General features: G+C 36.5%; 1 pseudogene; it reads right to left on the bottom strand.

Annotated features, from left to right (window-relative positions):
- Positions 1-6303: 6303 nt before the first annotated feature.
- The window catches only part of LOC121088686, a 39444-nt pseudogene continuing 18719 nt past the window's right edge, over positions 6304-27028 (bottom strand).

The raw sequence follows: 27028 nt of genomic DNA, 5'->3' as shown, positions 1-27028 counted from the left end.
CGGGAGCAGCGGGTTCCGCTGGGCTGCGGCGTGCGGCGGGTCCCGGCCCTCCGCCCCCCTAACGCGCAGCGGAGCCGTTGTGGGGGTTCAAATCCGAAGCCTCCCAGATATTTCCCGCTCCCTGAGATGCAGCCTCACCAGGCTGGCCCTGAGGCGGGCGTCCCCGCCGGCAGCGGCACAGGCTGGCGTGAGGGGACGCGGCGGCGCGGGGCCGCGCTGCGGAGCCACTGAGAGCCCAGTCCGCATAACACGTCGTTAAAATAAAAAACTGCTGGAATGCTACGATACATGCATATGCGTATATGAAGGCACAGTCCAACTATTCCTGCAGTGCTGGGGTGAAAGGCGACACTGGAAGGGAGGTGGGGTGCTGAGGGGCTGGGTGCAGCCAGCTGGTTGTGTGTGAGGAGCGCCTGTGCTTTGTCATGCAGCGACCCTCCCGAGCAGCTCCCAGTCATGTACCTGCCCTGGAATATGTATCCATCTTAAAATCTCAGCAGGCAGATGTTACTCAACTCTTTTACATGTAATAGCCATGTCTTTGGGGCTTTATAAATAAATGCGTGCAAAATACGAAAGTTGCTCCCAGGTTATTTCCCGACAAAGTAATTACAAAATGAATAAAAATTAGTGCCACTGTATATATATACCATGAAAATGAGCAACACTCATATTATTTACTGTGTATTTTCCTAGGTGCTATCATCACATAGTATGTTATTTCTGTCTTGAGATACTATGTTGTTCCGCAGTGGGTTGGGGTCTCTTCCTAAAACCTGTATCCAACTGGACTCTGAATTGTGAAATAATGAATGCAGTTTTTTAGTTAGAGCTTTATTTAGAACTTCTAGTAAACAAGGCAGGCTTAATCTCACCAGAAAAAATACCACTTTGGAGCTTTTATGTTACCCAGGCTCAGAAAGACACAGTAAATCAGAAGCTGCTGCAATGAAATGCCTGATCTCAAAACAGTCAGTCTCTCTGTCTGAGAAACACACACATGCAGAGCACACACAGGTGTATCACCTGAATGCTATTTTAGCTATCAATGCCATAAGGAAGCTGCTGCCTATTCATCCATTTTACAAAGCAGACATGCTCAAATTTTTTTTCCAAAGCACTTTGCAATCACCCAAGTATGAAGGGAGGCTTTATTACTGGGGCAATTTTTAAGACAACAGCAGGAGCCCTCATTAAATTAAGTGTGCGTGTCACATTCCACCTTAATCAAAAGAACACTCCCTAAAACATAACCATTTTCCTTTTATTCAGCATTTCTACTGATTAAGTTTTAACATCATTCACTACTGGTTTTCTCCAGAATGCGACATCAGTATAGGAGAGGCTCTTCACATTCCCTCACTTTTCATACAAAAACTACCTGTGAAAGTAGAAACTGCATTTTCTAAAAAAAAAAACCAAAACTTTTTTTTCCAGACTATCTCCTTTGAGTGAGATTCTCAAATCTCTGATCTCAGGGGATCTTTTACCACTGATTTTGATAGGCATATGACCATCTAATTGGCCTGTAGACAGAATTATTTTTCAAAATAGGCAAAAAAAAAGGCAGTTCTAAAATGGACAGTATGTGGCTGCCAAGAACTAGGCAATGAATCGTGTTTGCAGTTGCTAGAGTTTATTCTTCAACTCTGCACATGCTCTTCCAACCTGGTGACTTGTTAAAGACAACAGATAATTTTTCAAGTTTCCTTTTTCTATAGGCAGCTTGCGCATTCCACTTGGCATTTAAAGAAAGGTTAGAGAAAATTTAGAACACAATGTTACGTACAGCCGCTCTTGACCATAATCTTTCCTCAATAAAAGCCTTATTTCTTTTGCATTAATGTTAAGTACTGAAGTCAATCCCTTGAAAGATCTTTTACCTTCAGGTCATGAATGTTTTTTGAAAATACATTTCCCAGAATGGTTGGGAGCGTTGAAATGCAACCTAATCTAGGAAATAGCCTGCTGTAACTATAATAATGTTCTTCTGATGTTCTGGCCTTCATGCTGCCCCTCCATGATCACTATGTTGCTATGTTCATGTTTTGTCCCCTGTGCTAGAATATGAGCCTGTGGGATTTTTCCATAGGACATACACCTGTACATGATTATACCAGCAGCATAACTTCAGGATAACCTCTGGAAAAAGATTTGATGGGACAGAACTTGAAAAAATTAGTTCAAGTCAATATTACCCACTGCCATAGTATTCCTGATGGGTACCTACGCATTTATTTGGTAGTAAGTTTTTATACAAAGCTGAACATCTGTAGTATTTGGAAATTGGATATGTCCTTTAAATTCTTATAAAAGGAGACATGGAAGAAAAAGAGATGGAAAGAACTATACAGACCAATGCATAATAAATAAATTATCCAGGCTCTGTAAGCTGAGTTTATCAGCAATGCAGAAGGTCAAAAGAAAAAAAACCTGAATTTGTGTCAGGAAAAAATGAGTATGAAAGAAGGGGGAAGGAGCCACATTTGAAGCAGCATTTTCTGACTGCTGAAGCTTTGTGAGCAGTACAGTGACCATTTGTCACCCTGGAGTGCGTTCCTGCAAACACCTCCATTTCCAGTACGTTACATGGCTCGTAACTGTGTTCAAACCCATACTTCAGGCCCGATCCTGCTCTCAAAATAAACTGGTAACAAAGACCTCAGTTGCAAATGGCTTTTTCACCAATACACAGATGCATGTGTTTGGGAACACCTCTGCCTGCAAAGATGAAAAATAAGAAACCATGCAAATGTATTAAGTTTTACTTTTGCTTTTTAGTATACAGATTTGGCTAGCTAAAAATGAGAATATTAGCTGCCTGTATAGCTATACTCTAGGTCTTTGATTTTATTAATGAAAATACACAGTAAGTGGCTTAAAGCCAATATTAAAAGCTGTGCCTCAAATTCTAATTGCATATTGGGGCAAGAATTGGTCTTAACAACCGACCTGGTAATAGGGCAATGCAGTTATAAAAGTCAAATATCATAAATAATATGTCAGAAGCCTTGCTGTTTCATAGAGGGATATTCAGTTACAATCTGCTTGTAAGTATAGAGATATATTGACATTAATCCCCAGAAGAATCTGCATAGTTTTATAGGTAAGCCTTTATATCGTGGGATTCCTTTCGCAAGCACAAGCAGGAGAAGAGAGCAGTGGAAAGGCAGGAGTGAAGGACAGATGCAGCCAGCTACAGATGGGGGAAATGACAGGGCACAGCAGGACCGCAGCGCAAGGCGTGCGCACAGCCACGCACACAGCTTCTCCCTGGTTCCACGCGTTTTCCGGTGGCAGCGTGGGAGTCTGAGAGAGGCATGCATTCCCAGCTCTTTAGGGGAGTAGTAATTATTTGAGTCTTAGTTTCAGAGGGGGTAGAAGGGAGGGAACTCTGTGGCTGTTAAAGTTCTTTTAGTCAATAATAAACAAAGTTAATTAATTTTGATATTTAACTCTGTTGGGTTTGAGTTGAACCAGCTTTCTAGACAAGCTCAGAAGACGCCTGTGCAAACAGGGTCACACACAGTTCAAGGCTGGGGGCTGAGGCAGAAATGCATAGTTGAAGAGAGATGCGGACATGGAGACAGAACCACGAACTACATCTATGTTTATATTTGTGGAGGAATATTTGGAGCAGAGTTGTTCTGCCACACTACAGGCTCATTCAAACCCTCTATCCGTTGCAAGGCCTGCGAGGGCTGGTTCACATTATATAAAGCATACCACATCACAGCAGTGTCACCTTCATGGAGGTGATGGCAGGACGGGGTGGCTGTCCAGAAAATGGTTCACAAGTTTTAATAGGTCTTCACTTTCTGACCAGGCCAAAGCAGCCTGAATTTGGAGTTTAATTGTAAAATGAAAGGCAATCTTAGACCATATCCAGCCCCACCGAAGGTGTAAGATTTTGCTGTAGGGTTCAGGGAGGATCCTGACAAAGTTCCTACTGATTGTTGCTGCACATAAAAATACCAAATTGAGTAAGTGGGAAAAAAATCCTTTAATACCATTTTTCCTATTACAGGTTATCATGGAGTTAATGTTAGGCATAACTGCTTTTATAATTTCCAGGTTTGTCTAAGATTTTGCATCATTGTTCATCTTCAGTGGCACAGGTAAATTAACTGCATCAACACTGATTTATTATCATTCTGCAAAATAATGTTTATTAATTTATCTTTAATTACAAATGCAGTTCTAAATCTTAGAAAAGCACATTGCTTATAAAAAGCACAGCTGTTCAATCAAAGCACGTCAAGTGTTTGGTCATTATATGGAAAAATGTTATCTTGTAGAAGCTTCCTTAAGTAATTTATCAAATGCTAAATTCATTAAGTTTCAAGCCAAACTTTCTTGATGTATATAGGATTCCTATCTCTATGTTAATAAATCAAAAGGTCCTTGGGATATATTACTCTTTTAAAAGTTATCCTTTTAATTTGCTGTACAAGTACACAAACTTTATGGCTATGACTATGATTTATTTACATTTCTGGCCTGCATGAAAAGTTTCTTTAGACAAATTCTGACAGCAATATCAGAATATATAGGTTCTAGGCCCTAGTATATAACGCAACTTGAAATGTCTGCCATACAAATCATAAAAACATGCAAAAAAAAAGCATATGCTTTCTCAAAACAGCACTTTATTTTGATTGCTAGGTGATCACTATTTCTTTAGAATAGTTAAATATTTTGCTGATAATATAATTTTTAATTTTTAAACCAAGTCACTATTTTTAAGGAGATGGGTAAGTAGACGACAGTCTTGTTAGTAAAGACTGAATTCACTGTATATGGTATTTTTCTTTATAAGCCATCAAACAAACATTTAAAGATTTTTCATACAAAGTAGCAAAATCGCTTGGGATTTTAAGGGTTTTTTAACTTTTGTATTGCTTATTTTTCATTGTATAAACCAATGTGATAATCCGACCTTTTTGTTATTAAATGATGACAGCTTCCAACAAAAACTGTCAAAATATTTTCAGACTTTTAGATAAGAATTTTAATTCTGAAACAATTTCCTTTATAAGGAAAATACTGCCATTATTTAAACCATTTTCATTCAGCAGGTTTATAAAGCAAAGTAATCTTCTAAAAACAAGCCTAAAATTGTATTCTTAGTTTTTAATATAAGGTTATGTAGTATGTTTAATAAAAGGGAGAGTATATTCAGCTTAAGGTGCTGAATCATGCACTGTCACAGCTTGATTGAACATGAATAGCTCACCTGAGCTCTTCAAAACATGTATTTTATCTGGATTTTTTTCTCCCAGACTCAAAAATTACGAATCCTAAACTCAGTCACTTGTCCAAATGTCAGTATTTTTTAAAAAATCCGAATAATTCTGATGTATTTTATAAAAATACACTGAACACAAATTTTCAAACTGGAAAACAGAGGAATAAACCCATTATGAATAGTTGAATTGTGCAGCGTCCTGGGTGTTTTTAATAAATATATATATACATAGAATCTTATTCTACAGCTGGTAGGTGGACAATTTCTTATTTGTGGAAACAATAAAATGGGTATAAAATAGAATCCTTCATGTAGAAACAGCTTTTAGATATTTTTTAAAAAGGCACAAAAGCTTGAACTCTTCAGCCTTTGCCTAGTCATGCTTCATATTTATCATATATATGAAAATTAAATAAATGTCTAAGGTTTAAAGACATTGTTATGATTCTATTACATACTCTGGAGATTTACTGCAGGTACTTACAGACCATAGTTGTGTTTCTCAGTGACTTACAGTGTAAGCAGAGTATTGACATTGGCTTAATGGACAAAAGATAGAGTTTCCAACAAGGTAAAAAATGTTTCAGTTGAACCCAATATGTTTTAATAAATTAATTCAGTCATTCTCAAAACCCTAATATGTTTCTTTCCCATTTAGACATGGGACCAGTGGTGGTTCTCAGCTGGAAGTTTCTAAGTAAAAGGAAAAGAACCACTGAGAAATTCTGAACTTTGATAGGTAGCCACAATCCAAAATTTAAGGAAACACTGGAAACACAGACATTAAGTAGCTTTCAACTGCTCATCAGAAAGCAACTGAGTAGAAATAAATGATGGCTAAAGTATACCTGGTTCAAAGGATTTATATTTTTCTTTCTGCACATGCCAATGTTTAAAAAGAAAATCTGAAGAACAATGAACAACAGCATCTCTACTCAATTTGTGAAAAGTTACATTATAAAGCATAAATGAGGACATTTTCTCCCCCACCCCCCACCCACCCCCCAGCCCCCCCGCAGAGTACTTAGCCATCCAAGGTCAGAAAATAGAGTCTGTTGAAAGAAAACTCATTTTAATTCTTCAGGTTAAATTGTACCCACAGTAACAATCAGTTCCATTGGCATGAGCAGTCTATAGGCTCTTCAATGACGTACATAATTTCAGTGCCATTTCCTGAGCAGCGTAGTGGCACGGTCAGATGACGTGTTCCATTTTCTCAACAACATCTACAGAATCTTAAATGGCTATCAATATTGACATTGAAAAATTTTGCAGATGGGCATTTTCCATTACAAGAAGCCACATTTATCTATGAGTGAAATAAGAACTGAAATTAGACATCTTAAATTTTGTTATAAAAATATTACATTTCAAAGTTCTTTCTGATTAGAACTCATTTTTACATTTGAAAAGGACTCTGGTCTTAAAAATTATCTTCTGAAAATTCATATATTCCAAGTGTAGACACATATTAAATAATGTTTTTAATTAAACTTTTCTTTTGGTTGTTTAAGCATGTATTCTGTCTTAACATTGAGCAAAATGTTGTGCTGTGGATACCAAAATAGAACCCCTAGTTTACAAATGAATAACTTCAAAACAGCGTAGCTAAATTCATGTTCTTTTCATGCTTTTCAACTGCTGAAAAGTTAAATTCTTCTAAGCAAAATGAAGGAAAGTCTTTCCTTCTTGAATGCTCAAGAGGAAAAGTGTATCAGTGCAAAAGCTTTGGCCTTTTTTATTCATACTGCTTGTGACTAAGGGCACACCAATATTAGCTGTGTTACCACTAGCAAATGTACCCCAAAAGTAGATGCAGTAACAAACCAGCAATGGCAGAGACTGGCTATGCAATTATTTGTGCTCTAGACTTCAGCAGAGCAAAGCTTTCTCTCGCTATTACATCATGTGAAGAGTCATCTTAGCTGATACTGACAGAAAAGAAATTGATACTTTTTAATTAAAACATAAGCAGAGTTGAAGCACTAGGAAACAGAGAACAGCTGTACTAGATCTAGTTCTTTTTGTGATAGTTTTAAATCTGGTTTCTTGTGCAAGCAAGGCATATGAAAGATGCTTTGCTCCACTCCCTTCCAAACAGCCTGTGAACAAATGGGCCATCTCCAAACAAGTTAGACCAAAAGGTTACTCTTCCAGCTTTCCTGAAACTTGACAGAGCAAAACAAAGACTTTGTCCTAAGCACTAATAATGTCACTTATTGATTAATTAAATGTAATCCTGCTCAGCCCTATCCAAAGTTTGATGCCATTAATATGGCCAAGGAACACTTAAGTAATTGCAAACCAGCCATAGCAGATACTGCCATTTGGTGGGTCAGAATCAAGTGATTGAAACAGAGTGCCAGGGGTTTTGGCATGGGGGACCTGGAGAGGAAAGGAAGTGAAGCTAAGGATATGAGTAGAGATTCTGAGGACATGAAAACCTGGAGGTACTTCTGAGTGAAGGGTAAGGGAATCTGGACTGTGGGAAGGGTGGGCAGCCATCAAAGACATGGAGAACAAGAAGATACTGGGGAAAGGGGGTCATAATATAGATGGAGGTGGGATGGGTGTAGGTCTTTTTGGAAGGTGGGCAGAGGGAAAGAAAAAATGAAGAATCTACGATAGAAAGTCATAAAAAGGAAGGCTTCATTTGTTGTGTCATTCATGGAATGACTGGGCCACCATTCTTGTTGCTTCTCTCTGAACCCTCTTTGGTTCTGCAGCAACATAGAGGGACCATAACTGCACAGAGCACCCTCGATAGTATTGTACGACTGGCTTGAAAGAGACATTAGAATTAGTTTGTTTCCACTCCCTATCCTATTCCCTAAACGTCATAACTCTTAAGCATTTCTGTCTGTAGGAAAGCATTTACCAGAGGTTTTCACAGAACTGGATGCAAGAGCAAGGTCCTTTTCAGCTAGCTTAAAAACCTATGAGGTTTTACTAAATCTTCCTTTTTAACATTCTTCGCTTTAGTCAATACCATGTCTTTATTTTGTCATATTGCTGTCCTGTAACCTCGGTTATTGAAGCAACTATGAAGCTCTCCACAGTCTTCTCTGCTCTAACTATGGCAAATAACTGTAATTTCATCTTCATGTTTATACTCTCTCATTACTCACTCTTCTTCTAAAACTGAAGAAATACACTACACACTGTTATTTGTACTATTAAACTTTGGCATGTCACTGTTGACATTCTGTCAGGATGGAAATTAACCTGCTCAGCTTTCCATGTGTGATGATATTTTGCCTCTTCCCGTATGACTAGGTTCTTTGACAGAATCTTACCAGAGGCCTTTGGCATTCTTGAGATACTGTGTCAATTGCTTTTCTGTGAAGTTCTCCGTGAGAAGCACATTTGCTGCTTGGACATGTCCTGGGTTTTTTAGATGGGGCTACACTGAAGCTGAGAAATAAGGTGTATTAAGCAGACCCATAAATAAATGGGAAAATGAATTTATGATTTGAAGACATGTTATGTGGAGGAGAAGACACCCAGAGAGTAAAGGTCTTCAAAGACAAATGCAGCAGTGTTTCCATCACATCCTAAGTGGAAGCATTTCTACTCCTCTTTTGGAGTGGAATGTTATTTCATAGTGAAGAGTTCAATGCCTTTGTTAGTCACAAGCAATTATGCTGTGTACTTTTCATTTGAAGCCAGATGTTTTTCCAGGTAGGAGGGCTCAGTCTTTCAGCCATAGGAACAGCTAATTTCACTGCATTTATGAGTAGAATAACATTCCTAGGGTCAACGTCTGCTTTTGAGAAGATAGCAGATTTTTTTTGTTGCTTGTTGATAGCTGTAACCCACTTCTTAATACTTGATTTTGTATGCCATATGCCCAGCAGTAAACACAGGTCTTTTGTGCTTACCGGGCTTTGACTTATACAGTCATTTTTTCTTATGGCTGTCCTGATTATCATTTTCTGGAAAATTCTTTCTTCGTTTTTACCTAATAAAATACAGAAAATGCATACTGAATCAACACATTTTTGTACTGTATTTGCTACTAAAAAAGTGAAACTATTAAAATAATTTTTAATAATTATACTTTGTTTTTATTAATGTACACACTGAAACTATTACTTCCATAATTAAATAATTTTTTAGTAAAAAAAACAATCTCATAGATTAATGAATACTTCTGCGGAATAAATACTTCCTGTGGAGAATTACCAATTTTATAGCTGGCACATATGAGGTATGAAGTGGCCCATTAAACTATACAGTTTATAAACATTAAAATACATGAATTTAAATTACATTTAAATTTAATATGGCAAGACAAATATAAGCAATTAGACAAAAGATGTCTCAAGTAATTTTGAATACTATTAGAATTAATTCTGTTTTAATAGGAATATTGAATGTAAATAAGATTTTGATTCTGTATTTTAGAAAATTTTCAGAATTTAACATTTGAGAAGGTAAAGCTGTGAATGTGATTACAACCATGACCCTTTTGAATATTTAAAATTTAAACAGAACTATATAATTTCAGTATATTTTTTGAGAAAGATGTCATTCAAGGAAGCTTTGAAAAACAGAGATGCATATATTTCCTAAATATGGTGCAGTTTTTACCACCAGAACTGAAGCATGTAGCACTGAGTTAGCATACGCATCTGGGATTGGGGAAATACTGCATTTTTAAGTACGTTCTGAGAAGTATTGATAGTTTTTTTTCTTTTATTTGAAAAATAAAGCTGTACAGTGCAAACCCATTTTTAACATAATAAAAATCATAATGTAATACACGAAACAATTATATGTACAATCTTTCATGCTGCACTCCATATCAGACTGTTATCACTATCTGTGTAACCGCAGTTATTTAGATGTCCTATTTCACTACCCATCAAAATAATCTATTAGTTTTGCTACACAACCATTCTGGACATACAGCATATAAAATAATAAGCACTATTAAGAAGAGTTTCTCCACCTTCAGCACATGCCTTCATAGTTGGGTGTACACAAAAAGAACAACTTTTCTGTTCACCAGAAGCTTGTGAGCACTTTTATAAGAGAAATGAGCTCTGAGTAACCAAGTTATTCTGCAACCACAGCTCCAGTGAGTATTTAAAAATTAGGCTGGCCGCAGAGTACACCTAGATTTTAAACTGCACATTGCAGGATCAAACAAGATTCTGTTACTGAGCTAGCAGATCACCGTACAATGGAAGCTCTTAGCTAGCCTGAAGCATCTTGGTTTTCCTTTCTCAGCAACACTTAATAAAAACAAGTCCTGTGATATTTCCATCAGAAAGCACTTGCCAGCATGAATATGTATAGCCTATGCAATCTGTGTACTTGTACAAGTCACAGAGAGAGGTATATGGCATTTCAACATATAAGGTGCTGATGTCTAATGAAACTTCTGGTGCTATACTTTTCTCTCTCCCATTTTCAGCTGTCGAGGTGATCTGCGTTCAGTACCAGGTATGCTTTTTTTATTCACTCCTTATTTGAGTAAGGAGTTTCTGTGATTTACCTATCCTTAAAAACAAAGAATTATGATCTTAATACAACAGTTCTGTAACATTCTGTAATTTCTGGTGTAAAGAGTGTTTATTAACGCAGGATTGTAATTGTATGTTTTTTCTCCCCCCAACATTTTCATGACTTTGTAAAACATGTTATTTGTTACAAAGAAATACAACGTAAATCCGTATCTGCAGAGGTGAGACCAGGCAGTAATGCACACTCTTGCTCTATTCAAGACAAAAACAGTTCAGTCATTAAATTCAGAGACCTGGGATCAGATTTAGAATCCCTTGGTAACAGTATTCAGGATGATGATGTTTTTTAAAGTAACATATTGTATTACAGCTATCCTGTACAGTAAGTTCATGTATTAAAACTAATTTCAGACATGAACCGAAGGAAGGACCATCAGCAGCATGTACCGTAAGTGGATGAACCTAATCCTGACAGGTGCTGAGCAGTGAACCCTAACCAGGCTTTAGAAAACCGCTGATTTGGGAAGCCAAGAGGGGATCAGCATCTCTCAGTATCAGGCCCAGCACCGTTAACTGCATGTTAACATTTAATGCTGATGACCACTATAGACATATATCAAGCGATGCTTACACTATTATTAAAAAAAATACATTATTAAAAGTAATACCTGGTTCACAATTGATACTATTAGTAGACACTACTGGACTAATTGCAGAGGGAATAGACCCAACCCAGAGCCTGGCAGAATCATTAGGAATATAAGATTCTCATGAAATAAAAACATTTTTATATAAATGACATTTCATTAATTCTTACACTGCCAGCTGCAATTTTTCTTTTAGCAAAAGATTATGAGCTTTCCTGTTAGTCTTTCAAATTTAGAAACTGCAGCTGCTTCAAGTCTCACTAAAGATGGCCTAAGCTTTATTACTTTCCTGGTTAACACAAAACTACAATGATGCTTCCTTGTAAACCAAACTTTTGCAATCATTCTGTCTATGGCAAGGTAAGAATTAAATATGTGCACTCATGTTGCATGCATTGAATCAAGCTCTTTTGGAAAGATTATTTGTTCCCATTAAAACCCCAAGGTGTTGCAAGCTCTTCTTATAAGTACTTTTTAACGGCTTCACCACAAGGGCACATGCTTTTAGTTAAAAATAAAACAAAATGAAAATAGAGATAAAATAGCATATAATTCTCTGAATTATTTCTGGGTTTTTAGCAGCCACCTCAGCAAGTATTTCTGAAGTATAACGATGCCTTTCCTGAGGCCACAGAATATGGCCAAATTTAAAAATCTTCTTGGTCAACAGAAAACCAGTAGCCAATAGTTCTTTAGACTAATTTTCTAAATAAAGTCAGCCTAATTTGGGGAGGTGGGGTAGTTAAATATTTTTCAACATAGCTTATCTCATCAGAGAAGGAATATTGACTAGTAAGTAAGATTTTAGCACAATTCTGGTGTGTTACTTTTCTATGCTGATTCTCATTAAAAAATACTATGTTGTATTAAGACAGCTTTTATTTTCTGTTTTGAATACAATAGAACAACAATACTTGTGGTTCACTTTCAAAGCTTTGCATAAGTTGGAATTTTGAGTATTCTTCCATATTTGGTAAATATTAAAATTTCCTCTTTTTTAAAATCACCATATTATTTACAATACATTGCACTTCTGAATTTTATTTAATAACTGTGCAATATATGGTTATAACTCTGTGACTTCCTATTCAATATTGTTCAGGTTTGTCTAAAAAAGTTCCAAAGACTAATTTGTTTATATATTTGGACTCTAATGTTGAACACAAAAAGGTCAAAAAAAGGGGAGGATTTTCTGTGGCATTCAACAAGTGGCATTTTACACAATTAGTTTTACACAACACTGTTTTATGTATGCATAATTATATATCTTGATAATAAAACCTTTCCCAGTCAAAACTGCAGATAAAATCAGTTTTTTCTTAAAAGGCTTTTAAAATTGCATAAATTTTGAAACCTTTATAATAAGCTTGCATCACAATTCTTCATATTTTACAGTTACATATTCAGAATATGTGAACGTATTTTTAGATATTAAAAAGTCAATTTTATATAAGGGTTGCTAACATCACTATTGCTACAACTTTTCCTCATTTGGGATTTTTTTTGAAAAAATGATTCCAGTAGTTCGGCCTTAGAAATACATACTAGTATACTAGTGATACAAAATAAATTGGTAAGTTTGGAGATGTATTTCAAAACGTCATCAAATTCGGAATCAATTTCAGGCGGGAAAATCCTTATCTTTTATGGTGAAAATCATACAGGCAATATTTTAGAGTCAGATTAGCAATAAAGAGAATGTTTTCATTATTTTAATCAGGATAACTTTTCATCTTCCACGGGTCATGTTTGGAAAGATTTGGTTACACTCCAGAACAATAATGTTAAAAATCACCAAGTCCGCAGCCAAAATGAAGCAAGACCTTTTAATAGGAGTGGTTAGGTAACTATAAAAATTTTATGTGATTTATGGTGGACTGCATGCTTTTCCCTTCTTTATGTCCCAGCAACTGAAGTTAAAAAACAAGCCTTCCAAAACCAAAACCAAACTAGCACATACTGCAGCCTTCTCACTTACAGGTCTTGCAGCAGCCATCATTATACATCTGCACAATTCCTCCATTCTAGGAAAATAAAATAATATATCAAAAAAGACTGTGCCCAATGCAAAGATGAATTATATCTCAAGATATTTCAGGTTTTAAAGATGTCCGACTAATACAAAACAGTATCACTGAAATCAAGAGAATTACACAGTTATGTATCAGCTGAAGGTTTGGTTCACAAATTCTTTACAGCCTTTGACATTGACTTTTCACTGCTTATCTGATCTCATCTAGTCTCCTTTGAATAAACCACTTAGTTTCTATAAGCATCTTCTCATATCATCCGCTACCATCTGTTTCCCCATGAGGATAGTTTAAAAAATTTGTATGTGTAACTTTGCTGATGATGTAAAAGGATTTACACTGATCATATGTCAAGAAGAAAATTAATACCTAATAAAGTAGGTCTTTACAACATTTAATATAGATATATATGTATACACTTTTAAAAGAGAACATTAACTGCAGAATTTCAGAACCATTCTTTTTCTCAATTATAGTCTTTGGTTTTGATTTCTGCTAAATGTACTTGTTAGCTAGAAAGTAAAAATGTATGGATGTGAAGAAAATGGCCATTTAAAAGAGAGCAGCGTGGGGGGCGAGGCTGACGGAATCTGTCAGAATGGATGCAAGCAAGAAACAGGCACCCACAATTTTAGTGCATAACCTAGAACTGCGTATCAAGCAGACAACTGAACGTAAACAGCACTCTTACAATCCAGACAAAGACATTTTTAAGCTTCCATCTTCTCATGCTAGCATGCATTTTTTTATCCCATTACAGAAAAAATTATGTAATAAGTTGTTCAATAACTTTTTAAATAAGCACTTAAACTCAGCACTTTAAATCCATATTCCTAAATTGGCTTGAGCTGCCTGTCAGAAGAGCTTTCTCTTTGGCTACTGATTCAAGTCTATGGTCGTCACCTCTGAAAAACACGTCAGATCGATTCAGGAAGTTAATTTTAGGGCTCCATTCTTTAAAATTGTAATCATTATTACTTAGAAAAGATCCTAATAGGTAGTGACAAAAGAGTTCCAGGCAAGAAACTCTAGCATAACGTAAAAGTAGAAAAGGCATTAATTTCAGATAAAATGCTTTCTTCAGGATTAGAAGAAATAAGGACTTTTTTAAACAAGTGGAATGGATAAGTAGGACTTATGCTAAAGTCCTATAAATTATGCTAAATTTATAATCTGTAGTCAAGGCAGCAATGGTACTTAGCCTCTCTACATGTATATTTGCTCTATTATTACTTGTAGCTTATATTAAATATATGGCATACTGCAAGTGCAAGAATGATAAGAAATATTACAAAATTAGAGAAGTATTAAGTTAGAAATTAAATTGTAAACAAACACGTAATGTATGTAAAGCATCCACATTCTTCAAACCAGTTTATATAAGTAAGCCAAATTTACATTTTTAGATATATGAAGTAGGTAGATAGCCTTTCAGGTGTGACAGTTATTTTATGGTATGTTATACAAAGTCTAGTTTAAGAGATAATAAAGTTTATATACACTCTGTCATCTTTCTAATCTTTGCACAACTTAGGGAATTCTTAATATAGCCCACTTTTATATGCAGCATTTCTGAATTGCTTCATGCAATTTATTTAGTGAATGTGTACTATGACCTTGGCAATTCCAAACAGAAATCAGACATAGTGGTTAGCACTTTATATAGTGGTAGTCAAGCATACTTCCAATTCCACAATATTTTAAAAGCAGTCATCATTAAGACCCAAAACAAACTTTCATACTTCTCACAGATATTTTGGCAGTCAAAAAGCAAACAGGAACACAGCAAACAAGACTGAATTGCTCGTTTACGTGTTTTTACTTACCACTTCTTTAGTTTAAAGAAAGTGCATGAGGTATGCATGTGTTGTCAAGTGTAAGCCAAACTCCAGATCAGTTATTGTCACTTACCTCACCCAAAGTACCCGAAGTACAAACCTTGGTACACTCCCTGTCATTAAAAGGGGGACAGACAACACTTGATCCCAGTATGATAGCCCCTGCAGCAGCCTTTGTGCACTTGTAGTTGGTGCAGTTGGAGCTCCAGGTGCTTCCTTCCTGAATATATAAAACAAAATCACTGTCAGGAAATATAGAACATTTCAGCTTTACCTCCAACCTTGAATGTCTGTAAAAGTGGTGCCCTCACACTATGGTACCTATTGGAGTGAAGAGTTTGTTGCAGGCTGCCCATAAGGGAGCAAAGGGAAAGACTGTCCTCTAATGACCGGTGGCTACTCCTCCCTGGAGCCATGGCTCTGTTCTCCAGCGTGCTGCTCAGCATGGGTGTCCTAGTGCAGAATGAAGAGGCTTTGTGCCAGAAAAAAAGTCTGATGGTTTCTTTTGCTCCAAAAGCAATGGGAGGTATAAACCAAGTTGTGGCCACATTTGAATTTCCTTGTATGTGGATGCTGGAACACATCATCGGGATCCTGAACCCCTGTACTTCAGTTTGTACACTTCCTTTCTGTTGAAACCAGGATGAGAAGAGTGGCCTTGGGAAGAGGGAGACACAGTAGTCCTGATGTGGAATCAGAAGCTCCCAATGCAACTAATGGACAGTGTATGACTTGGAGTTACAATTTGAACCCTACCCTGCACTTGGAGCATATCCAGCCTTAAGTAAATGATGACATTTGCATATCTTTATGGAAAACAGTACAACCAATAAAATTAAATAAGGTGTTCACCCAGTGTGAAATGGCAGGTCTTTAAGTAAACACTTTTTTCCTATCATATGAAGCAAGACTCACAGCATGAGTTAACAAAGAAGTGACTGTCAGACACATGTTTATCATATCATTATAGTTATTTTCTATCTCTGTCTAGAGGCACTTACCTCATACACAATTAGTGTTCCATTCTTAGTATGAAAAGAACAGGACACATTTTGACAGTACCACGAGTATAGTGACTGGAGGAAGGAATATATATTTGATGCTGGAAAGAAAGGAAAGCAAAAAAAGGAGGAAAAAAAAAACCATTTTATAAACACACAGTATATGAAAATTCGTTGTTTTCTGAAACTAAAAATACCAAGAGAAACAATATACAGATGGATGGATGGATATGATTATGTATGCTGCTAGAAATTGCCTCTGAAAATAAACCTGGAGACAGAAAATACATATCATCATTGTTAAGTTCTCAAGTTCTGGCTGAGCAAACAGGACTAGCAAAAGTTTTCGCTTTGACTTATCCTGATTGTGTAGTTGTGTTCACAAACTGCATCATTCCTGTATTTTAGGAATACTCACAGCTTCACATTGCTGGGAACAGTTCACCATTATGAAAAGCATAGCATTGTATCCTATGTTCTGATCTTTTTCTTGCAAACACTGCACAGTGTCACAAAGGTCTCCATCCGAGTACTGAATCACTGACTGTCCAGGATTCAGTACTGTGACCTCTTGGAAGATGCACACATCATCCTTCTCTAACACCAAAAGAAATAAATGTTACCAAAAGGGGAAAAAAATCCCCCAAGCAAATTAACAGAATCACTGTGAAGACAAAAGTAGGGCAAAGTCCTATGTTCTGCAAAAGTATTCTAACTTCTTCTAGACTTGATTGGTTTGTGGGTTTAATTACCAAACAAGGGGGGAGGAGGTATAGTTCATCTTAAGAAACTGCTACAAAATGCGAAACTGCCTAAAATTGATGATGTTCCTGCTATGGAAGTAAAAAAATAATATGTTTTTCTTATTTTTAATATTCAACATTGAGCTAAGTACATTATATGATTTATGCTGCACATCACAAAATGTAGCCTTTCTGTCAATTAAACTAGTATGTCTACAGTTACCTGTGGGACAGTAATATGCTCAAGCTGTACCGTAACTGTGTTCTGTGCTCCCAGAGGCAGTCTAGCCTGGGCTGCAGTCAGGATAGCAGCATACCTCAAGCACCCTCATGCACAGCACAGCTGAAGTCTAGCCTTCACAGGGTAGCTGAGTGATGGAAGGGAGCAGAGATCTAATCTTAAGACTGGGCACCTACCCTCGTGCTGGCTGGACAGATCTTTTGCTGTCGTGTGAATGTTGTCTTGGTTGTGGTTGATGGTGGACTAATAGCAGTCACACCACTCACACGCAGCTAAGGTTAACAGCCTGCTTCCTGCCTGCCTTGCACCAGAAAGGCCATGCCTGACTCTGAAAGCATGGGCAGTTTTACAACACTCCTACACCCCTCCAGAACAGACACAAAATGGGTTAGAGGCAAAGCATCATATTGAGAAATGAGAGAGTAATTGCATAAGTAGATGGACACCCATAAAAACAAGATTAAAGGGTGTTTACATTTGAGAAGGTTATCGTGGTCATATTTCTACTTTCTCTGCATGTACGTTTTACTAAAAAATGAAACAAAACAACTAGGAATATGGAAAAGTTACTGCAAATGTAGTGAATGTATCCACAAACACTGGAAATACTACTATCTATTTTTTTAACTTCTCCCTGAATTAAAAAGATAAAAGAGTTTGCAGTCATGCACAATTAAATGAGTACTAAACAGACATTTTTTCTCTAAAAATGTAAAATATTACTTTAATCACTTCCACCCCTGCTTTCATAAAAGAGAAAAATTGCAATGTACTCAAGAAACAGTAGCACGTTCAGAGTTATTAAATGTATTTATCTCTTTAAAGAGGAGCAAAGTACTTAATTTCCTCTAGGAATGCATATGAATAGCAGAGTCCCTAAACAGCAATTTTTCCTGAGATACAAAGTTATTGAAATAATAAACATATTAGCAAAAAAACTGTGTCCTATGAATTTTCTTCCAAAAGATAGGTGAAAGCTATTGAAATTTGCCACACCTGTTTAGACTTTACATTATGGAGTCCTCATATAAAGGGAAGAGAAGGACAAGCTACAGGCATTTGATAGGTAAAATATCCCTGTCACTGTGGTAATAACGGGAGTCTGAACATTCACTCATAATTATTTTCCAGATTCCAGTCCCTATTATGAGAAAGTATGTGAGAAGCAAAATATTTATGACTTCTCATATTGGCTAAATTCAATAATATTAAATCATTTTAATCAAAAACATAAATGATTAACAAAATAACACATTTCTCCAGATGATATGTATGATCATAAAGTTCATTCTTCATTACTTATTAAAAACAATTGGGAATTATTTACGTGGAAAACCTTCCAGCATATTGTTTTGAGTCAACATTGAACAGAATAGTATTACAGCTGGTTTTTCTTCTTTTGACATCTTACAACACACAAAGTGAAATTTCCCCAAGAATAGCTGACAACACTGTGCAGACACCTGATGGAGTTACACGCTTGAGCTGGGGACTGGGAAGTAGTCCCAGCCTGTCCCTATTCAGCCTCATCACCCTTTACAACTAATTGAAACAAGGAATGGAAAGGGAGAGGGTAAGGGAGTTGAACACCATTAATAAATATCTCTAAAGGACAGTGCTTACCAATTTACAGGTCAGCACAGTAGTGTTTTCACAGCTACGTTCTGAGAACAAGAAAACTGTTTAATAAATAAAAAAAATAAATAATAATTTATTTATTAACTGATATTATCAATTAGCTTTTGTTAACAGCAGTGGCTAAGGAATAAAACAATATTTACCACAGTGCCATTCTGGACAACAGTGCCCAGGTATTTTTTTCTTCACAAGTGTCATGTCATCTGTGCAATTCATAGGAGGCTCAGAACAAAGATTTTCATCACAAACTAAGTGAGGGGAAAAGACATGTAAGAATTTAATCAAATTTCCTTTGAATTTTCCAGCTTATATTTCTCTTGATAAACTACTTCTAAAATAATGGTATTTTAAATAATTTTAATTGTGTTAATTGCCCTAAAGCACGTTTAGATTTTCAAAAAACATCACACAGGAATCATTTAATATTGTTTCGACTTCAGAGTCACTCAAGCTGATAGCCGGTATTAAAGACAACTAAAATCACAGCTTTTGGAGAACATGTTTTTTTTTCTCCCAGCTAAAATTTGCTGTAAAGCACATTTCTATACAACAGAGAGCAACTGTCCTCCTGGAATGATTCTAATAAGAAAATACCTGCCTGCCTTATTGGAGGTGGCTTACTGGGACTCTGAAAGAAGACCACGTATGAAGATCTAACTTTCTACCTGCCAAAATGTGGCAAAACCAGTGCCAAACACCTTTGCAGAAACTTTCACCTAAGTGCAAGTACTAGGAAAAAGAAAGGAACAAAATACGGAACCACCTGAAGCAGAAATTGCTATGATGCAAACTTACTGGAAGACAATTCAATTCATTAAAATTACCCAAAGACTGCAACAGGACAAGAGTTAATCTAAATTAAGCAGTTACACTTGTAGACATTACTTAAGAACATAAAGCACAATTTCTGTGCTTCACGAAGCTACCAAAGAGACTACATTACACTGCCAATATTTTTCTTCTGGCTGCTCATTGTTCAAATGGCAGTCAGCCTCGCAGTATTTGAAACCCTTGCCCTACTCCTTCCCTTAAAAGCTAAAAGTGCAAAGAAAATGCCTAAACACTAATGAATGGTACAACAGAGGAACAACATCATAGAAGCTATTTTATTACAGGTGTTTTATTAGATGAAAAATTATATATTTATACTCCCAAGGATGGGATTCAGTTCCACATTAATGTGTTGGTGTTGAGATCACCCTGAAAGTAGCTATATGCTGTCTGATGTACTAAATAACTTCTCCAGACTTCATTTGACTGGGTTGGTTACACCACCACTGAGTAGTACACGAAGAACTTTGAACCTATCTCAAATGCAGACACCCTCTTTTTGATCTCTTAATCTCTGTCTAAAGCTCACCCCAAATGTTGAATCAAACCATTCTCCACACACACAGCCTGTAATTTTCACCAGATTTGCTAAGATATTGAACTGACAACAATTACACTTACTGCAGTAGTAATGAGGACAACAGTAATGTATGGTATTAAGGTCCACAGTGAGAATTTCCCCTTCATTACACAAGGGAACAGGCTTAATACAGGATTCACAAACTAAATTAAAAAAAAAAATCAGGCATTTACAAAGTTTTACATACTAAAAAGTTAGCACGTGAATTCTTTTTAACAGATTATATAACAAGTCATATGTTTGGTACCTGGGTAACAGTAACAGCTTTTATGGACTGACATTCAAATACAAAAACATTATGATGTTCAAAGTTATGCTGGAAAAAAAGATCCCAAACCCCAATAATAATTCATGCTAAAGTCAGCCTGACCTGTGTGAAGTCCCACTGACCTGTCCAAAAATTCCTGGTAAGTTATTAGTTCTGGAACTACAGACTGCTTTTGTAAATACTTAACTATTCCTTAGTTATCCATGAAGATATCAGAGGCTTCTTACCACAGAGATAAGAGAAACAACAGGGATCTTCCTGTTTTGCTTCAACAATAAATTGATCTTCTCTGCAGTCCAGCTGGGAAGCCTTGAAACAAACTGAAGGATCACATTCTATAGGATATGAAATAAACACTGTTTTAAAAAGAGTCACAGAAACAATACTAAAAAGATAAAGAAAATATATTCTACATCTACTCAGTAAAACTAAATACCACAAATAGACTGTAAATCAAAAGCGACACAAAACACAAACACAAAAATGTATTGGAAATTGTGGCCTGGTGCTATTTACAATGTCCCATTCTGTTAACAATCAAAACAACTTGTAAGGCAAATTTTCTTACAATACATAGTACAAGTGTGGAAATTGTCCCAGTAACTGTATTTTTGTATTTCCCTTACCACATCAGTACTGTGGACAGCAGGACAGGGGGTGGTAGCCTATGACTAATTTTTCATTGAGTTTGCATGTTGGAATAATGGCATCACACAATGACATGTTGAATTCTGTGGGATAAAAACCAATCAAATTTAACATATTTGAAAGATGCAAGTGCAAGTCGTATAGCTCAAGATATTTATACCATCTATTATAGAGCACCATAAACTAAGAGCAGCCCTAGTCAGCTTAAAGTGTACTCCATACCATCATGTAGATCTCCAAGCTCAGCCCAGGGCTGGTGTAGCTCTATTCATGTGGCACTGTGCAAGTACAGTTATATCCCTCATCGAGTAGGTATTTACTTGCTCTGCTTCCTACACATGAAGCCAGCTAAGATGACCCGGTGAAAATATTCCCTAAACAAATTGACAGGACAGTGTTTGTTACAGGTATCTTAGCTAATGAGCAAAAGCAGTCTATCAGCTGGACCATTTGTTGTTGTTTTCCTTGAAGATGTTATGAAGAAGTAGGTGTCTTTTGCTCAACATTTTCGGAGAAATAAATTTATTCCTTTTTCTAACAATCATGGCTAGACAGAATATTAGTATTCCGTGATCAGCTTACAGAATAATGCTTCTGGGAAACAGCAGTAGGTCAGAGGATACTGCTCTTGACACCAAAGCACTAATAAGAAAAGTGAACAGGCTCTGATGACTGCCCGAATTACCAAGGTACTTCATCACGTATTTATCAATTTCTTTTGAAATTCCATCCAAGAGCTTAAAAATTCATTTTTAACAGAAGTTTTGTTTCACTAAGAAAATCATTTCAGTGAGTCAGTTCTTACAAAGAAAAGAAGCCTACTTTGGTGGCTCAACCACCCACAAGTACCTAAAAATCACTTCTGAAAAATGTTACCTTGAACCCTGTCTAAAGATTGTCATCTGTCAGAGAAGTTACTGAAAACAAGTGTGGTACGTACCGCAAATTTCCTTTGGGCAGCAAGCGCTCTCTTCACTGACATGGACGATAACTTCCCCTTCTCTTTCACAGAGTGGGGATGGATCCTCGTTGCATTCATGTTCTACAGCAACAATGCTTCCATTTCCTAAACAGTTGTACATGCAACAGCTTCTCATGGACCCATTCCAGATCTCCCCAGCAGAGCGGGGTTGTCCTTTGTTATCTGTACATGCTGAGAGAAAAATCATTACATCCCTTCAACAAGTAGAGTGCAGGTTTCCTGCAAGCAACTATGAATTGCATAAAATTATCGCATAAGACCGCTGTGCAGCATTATGATCAAGGAATCCAAGAAAAGATGATGACCTTATAAACTCCAAATGAACAAACGCTTTGCTATGAGTGAAAATAAATAACGAGTACAAGGGAAGGAACCTGCCCATGCTATTCCTTCCTGAGTACTCCAGGAAAGAAAGCCTGAGAGCTATGAAAGAATTGCTATAATTTTTCCCTAACAGGAGTACATCAGCACTGTACATACAGAACTTCAACATCACTTACGCTGAGCTGCAGTTAATATTAGCACATCTGCAAACCACACTGTCCTGCTGCACTTACTACATTTTTCTTCTGGTATACAGCGGTCAGAGTCTGTTCTATGGAGAATAGTGCCATTTTTACACACACAGTCTTCCCTTAGATAGAAGCAGGGAGAATCTTCATTAAACCATTTATTCAAGCACGTCTTAGCTTCACAGGGTTGCACACAAGGCTGGTATTCCTTGCCCTCAGGACAGCTCAGTGCTGCAAATCATAAAAATAGGACATTGAGTGTTGCTGTTATTCTTTCAGCATCTCATTAGATAAACAGTGAGTGTATCACAGAAAGCATGCATTTATATTTTTAACAGTACTTTAGGTAACTCACTCATTCAATCAAGATTAAAACTGATTCATGGAACTTTGACTAAAACAATACATCTTAGGATCTTGTTCCCTGATGTACTAATGATGTGATAGAACAAGGTGGTACTTAAAATAACAATAGAAAGAAATGTATTTTTAACTCATTGCTAAATACTGCAGCAGTATAATGCCACATTGGGGTATAAAACATAGCTGTTTGCTTACAACAGTAATCAGGTGTCCTCCATTTAATGCAGATGTTGTACTTGTTGCATAAAGCCACATATGCAGAAAGAGCATCACACTCATAATTCCAAAAAAAAGTACTGTTGATCCACATCTTCTCACAAAACTCCTGTGGTGACACCTAGGAACGTACTGTAATTGAGAATTAACAGTAAAAGAGTTTTCTATAATTAAAATAAATAATTAATACAGGAAATAATACAGCTGCAAGGGAAAAAATCACAAGCAGTGTCTGAAGTAAAAAATACCATTTTGTTCAGAATACGCATTCTGCAAAATTAAACTGCCAGAATTTTGTATGCTCATTAGTAGGCACAGAACACCGTCCTAATGAGACTGTCACAGTACTTGCAAGAACTTTTACATTATAGCTCTGTCAGCTAAAAGTCAACGATCTCAGCTAAACGTTGCTTCTATACCCTCCATAAATTCCTGCTGTGAACAAATTATTACCAAGTTTTCTGTTTCTGTGTCTATAGGACCTGATAGCCTACATTACTGGGTCTAAATGCAGTTGATGCAACCTATCTATTTCTGGTTTCGTTTGCATAAGCTTGTAACAAGGTGGAAAAGTCAGATTTTGTTTCATTCTGCCTGTTCACTACTGTGCTGCAGCCCAGCTGTCCCTGTGATTTCAGCAAATCTTCAAGCTGTCACTCATTTCTGCCATGAAGTTCATTACACAGATGACTGTTCTTATCCTTGTACAGTTGCTTCATGCCTGTGAAGCGCATAATACACTCCATCTACTCTGGCTCTGCCACCATCATGTATATGAAGGAAAACAAATTTCATAATGGATTAATCAGATTCTTGGCAATTTTGATGCTATGCCAGGTTTTGCTAAAAATCAGGAAAAGATGCAATTGCACTGTATCTGAGGCTGAGTCCTCCTGGGAATATATATGAAGAGGAATTCTGACTATTCAGATTCTTTTAATTATTTTTAAATGAGATATGTTAAAACAATTACGAAAAGCATCCTGCTACCCGCTGGTGCTACTCTCTCCCCCTTCTTGATTCCAAACCCTTTACCACTGCTCCCTCCCATTAACTTTCTGTGGCAAATATCTATTAATCTTTTTTTTTAAAAAAAAAAATCCTCTTTAACCCCTACCTTTTAGAAGAACTCCCTCCATTTTTTTTCTACCTGGGGAGAGTGAGGAGAGGTCTTGGGAGTTTGAAGGAAGGGGCTCAGCTGCCTGCAGTACCTTTAACAGCATTTGTCTGTCATGAAAACCAGAGAGTAACACAACACAAACCAAGGTGTCTGGACACATCTATCTCTGAGAAAGAAAGGGCCACTTGAACAATTAATCCTGATTTTTAATTTAGTGGGAAAAGTAAGTCAGACCTCAAGAGATTTGGGGCTTTCTCATTTCCCATTCTAGGAAGCAGCTGGGCTACGCTACCCACCTCTAGGGGTAGTTTGCATGCTACAGCTATATCCCCGTTAGAAAGTACGGTGTCCAGAAACAGATTATAATGATTTCTGTGAGAAATGCTACCAAATTGTTAACATAATAGTGACTACATAACATTTGTTTCACTGGAAATTTCTTTAGTCCAATCAGTCTCAGACTGTATGCGTTGCTGTTGTAGGCAGCAGAAGCATGAGGCTTTCCATTCTAGTGACCAATGTCAAGCCTAAAAATAATTTTTGGAATGTGTTGGTGTTGAGATGATGAATTGGTGTCTCTCCTTTGAGCTTTGCCTGCTGAATAATTTAAGAAGCAGCGCAATAGCACAGGGATCCATACAGATGTGTTTTTACAATGGACAACATGTCAAAAGTATTAGAAGCCAACATGACAGATGTATTACACAACCCATCCAGCTGTAAACTCATGAAAATAAGAAAACATTACAAATGTACACATATATCTCACTCTTTTCTTAACTATGCACCTTTTATTTAATTTGCAATTGGAATTTCTCTGATCTTTGTACTCACTTTCTTGTGACAAGGGATGAAAATGCTTCTGTTTAACAGTTCCATACAGTATGTGTAGTTATCTTCAGTACAGTTTCTTACTGGCCTCCTGGTTGTTACATCAAGTGATTTCTCAATTTCCCAACTCCTAACGAAGAGTTCAATTTCCTCCATATTTGTAATTATTGTCTTGATTTGCATTTTCAGGTCATCAGTAGGGTCTCCATTACACACCCCTGGAAACAGAGCATCATATTCAAAGCACAAACAAACATTCCACATTACTTCCTTTGGGAAAGAAAAGTGCACTTGGTAAGGTAAGCTTAATCAGGCTCACCTGTGAGAATTAGTCAACTGAATTTATAAATGGAGCTCTATGTCCACTGCAGTTCCAGCTTTCTACTTGTGATTTTAGTTGTTGGCTCAATGGCTTAGCAAAACAAGCAGATCTAGGTCTAGAACTTTCCTTCTGTTCAAACAGAATACGGCAATTTATTTTAAACACTTAGTTTGTTTATATGCTTATATAAACCATATCTGAACTGTTTTGTTTGCTTTTAAAACTAGAAGCGGTTTAAAAGATTATAAAAAGTTCATTTTCCGGTTCAATATAAGGTAGATTCTGTAAAATTACAATGCACCAGAAAATGAACATTTATGATAGAATAAAGTAACTCTAAAATACCTGCTTACACGTTTCTATGTAATTTATACTGGTAGAGTAATAAAAAGGCTACCAGGGAAGCCTAAAACATGCTAAATTTACTATCATTGTAATTTAAGTCTGGGACACTGCAGCACAGTTTTGGACACTAGATCCAACCTTAAGAGAACTGAATTTAGGTTCACTATGCTCAGGGGATTTGGACCCTTCCCAAGAAACACCTTTTACCAGGATTTGCATAGCAATAAGCTGTCACTGCCATTTTCTCCCATAATCACTGAAATATACTGTCACTATCTGAACTTCTTCAGCAACCAGTTTTCCATTGAAAATTTTCCCCTTTACTTGACTTCAACAATATCCTTAAACACAGGCAGAGATCAGTAATTTTTTTAAAAGTTAATTAGATACAATGATCATTACTTGCTCTGCAATCTTTATTAGCAAGCAGTGCTTTGAAACAGAATTATTGATTCATTATATTAATTACTAGAATTTCAGAAGCCCACCTCAAATAGGATTGTCAGTGTAGCTAATGGGGGTTACAAGGAGAGCTATGAGGACAGCAGCTCACAGACAAAAAAGGGAGGTGTAAATTTTAAATGGAATACTATTAAATAAGAAAAAAAATTCCACCACAGCCTCACCACAAAGGCCTTCTGTCTTCATTAATGTGTTAGAGCAATCCATACTGTATATGTATGATGTCTGTAATGTGAGCCCACTTGATGCTAATTCCAGCTGGGGTATTAATGACATACATTGCACCAGTATCCTGAATACTGAGTCCTTCTTTTGAAAATGGTAATGATTGAATTACATAGTCCACTACTATCTAAAATAAACCAAATACATTTTAGGGATAAAAACAGGTTCCAAAGACGTATTTTATACATCTTTGCATTTTATGGCAAAACATATTTTTTACAACCTCCACCACATATAATAACAGTCACAGTGCTTAAAGTACAGAGCTTTCCATCAGTGATATTTCCTATAACTGTAAAATAATTAGGCATGAGATAAAACAACGATACAGAAATGCCTTCTAATTAATGAAACAATAAATCTTATTTATCACATACTGTATGATAAAACAAAATAAAAAACCCACCCTACCAATTATTCAAAATTATCTGTTCTAACCTGTTATTGACTAGCAGGAAAGGCACCC

The sequence above is a fragment of the Falco naumanni genome, chromosome 5 (assembly GCF_017639655.2).
Source record: "Falco naumanni isolate bFalNau1 chromosome 5, bFalNau1.pat, whole genome shotgun sequence".
Taxonomy (NCBI): domain Eukaryota; kingdom Metazoa; phylum Chordata; class Aves; order Falconiformes; family Falconidae; genus Falco; species Falco naumanni.
This window is presented reverse-complemented; position numbering and strand designations above follow the sequence as displayed.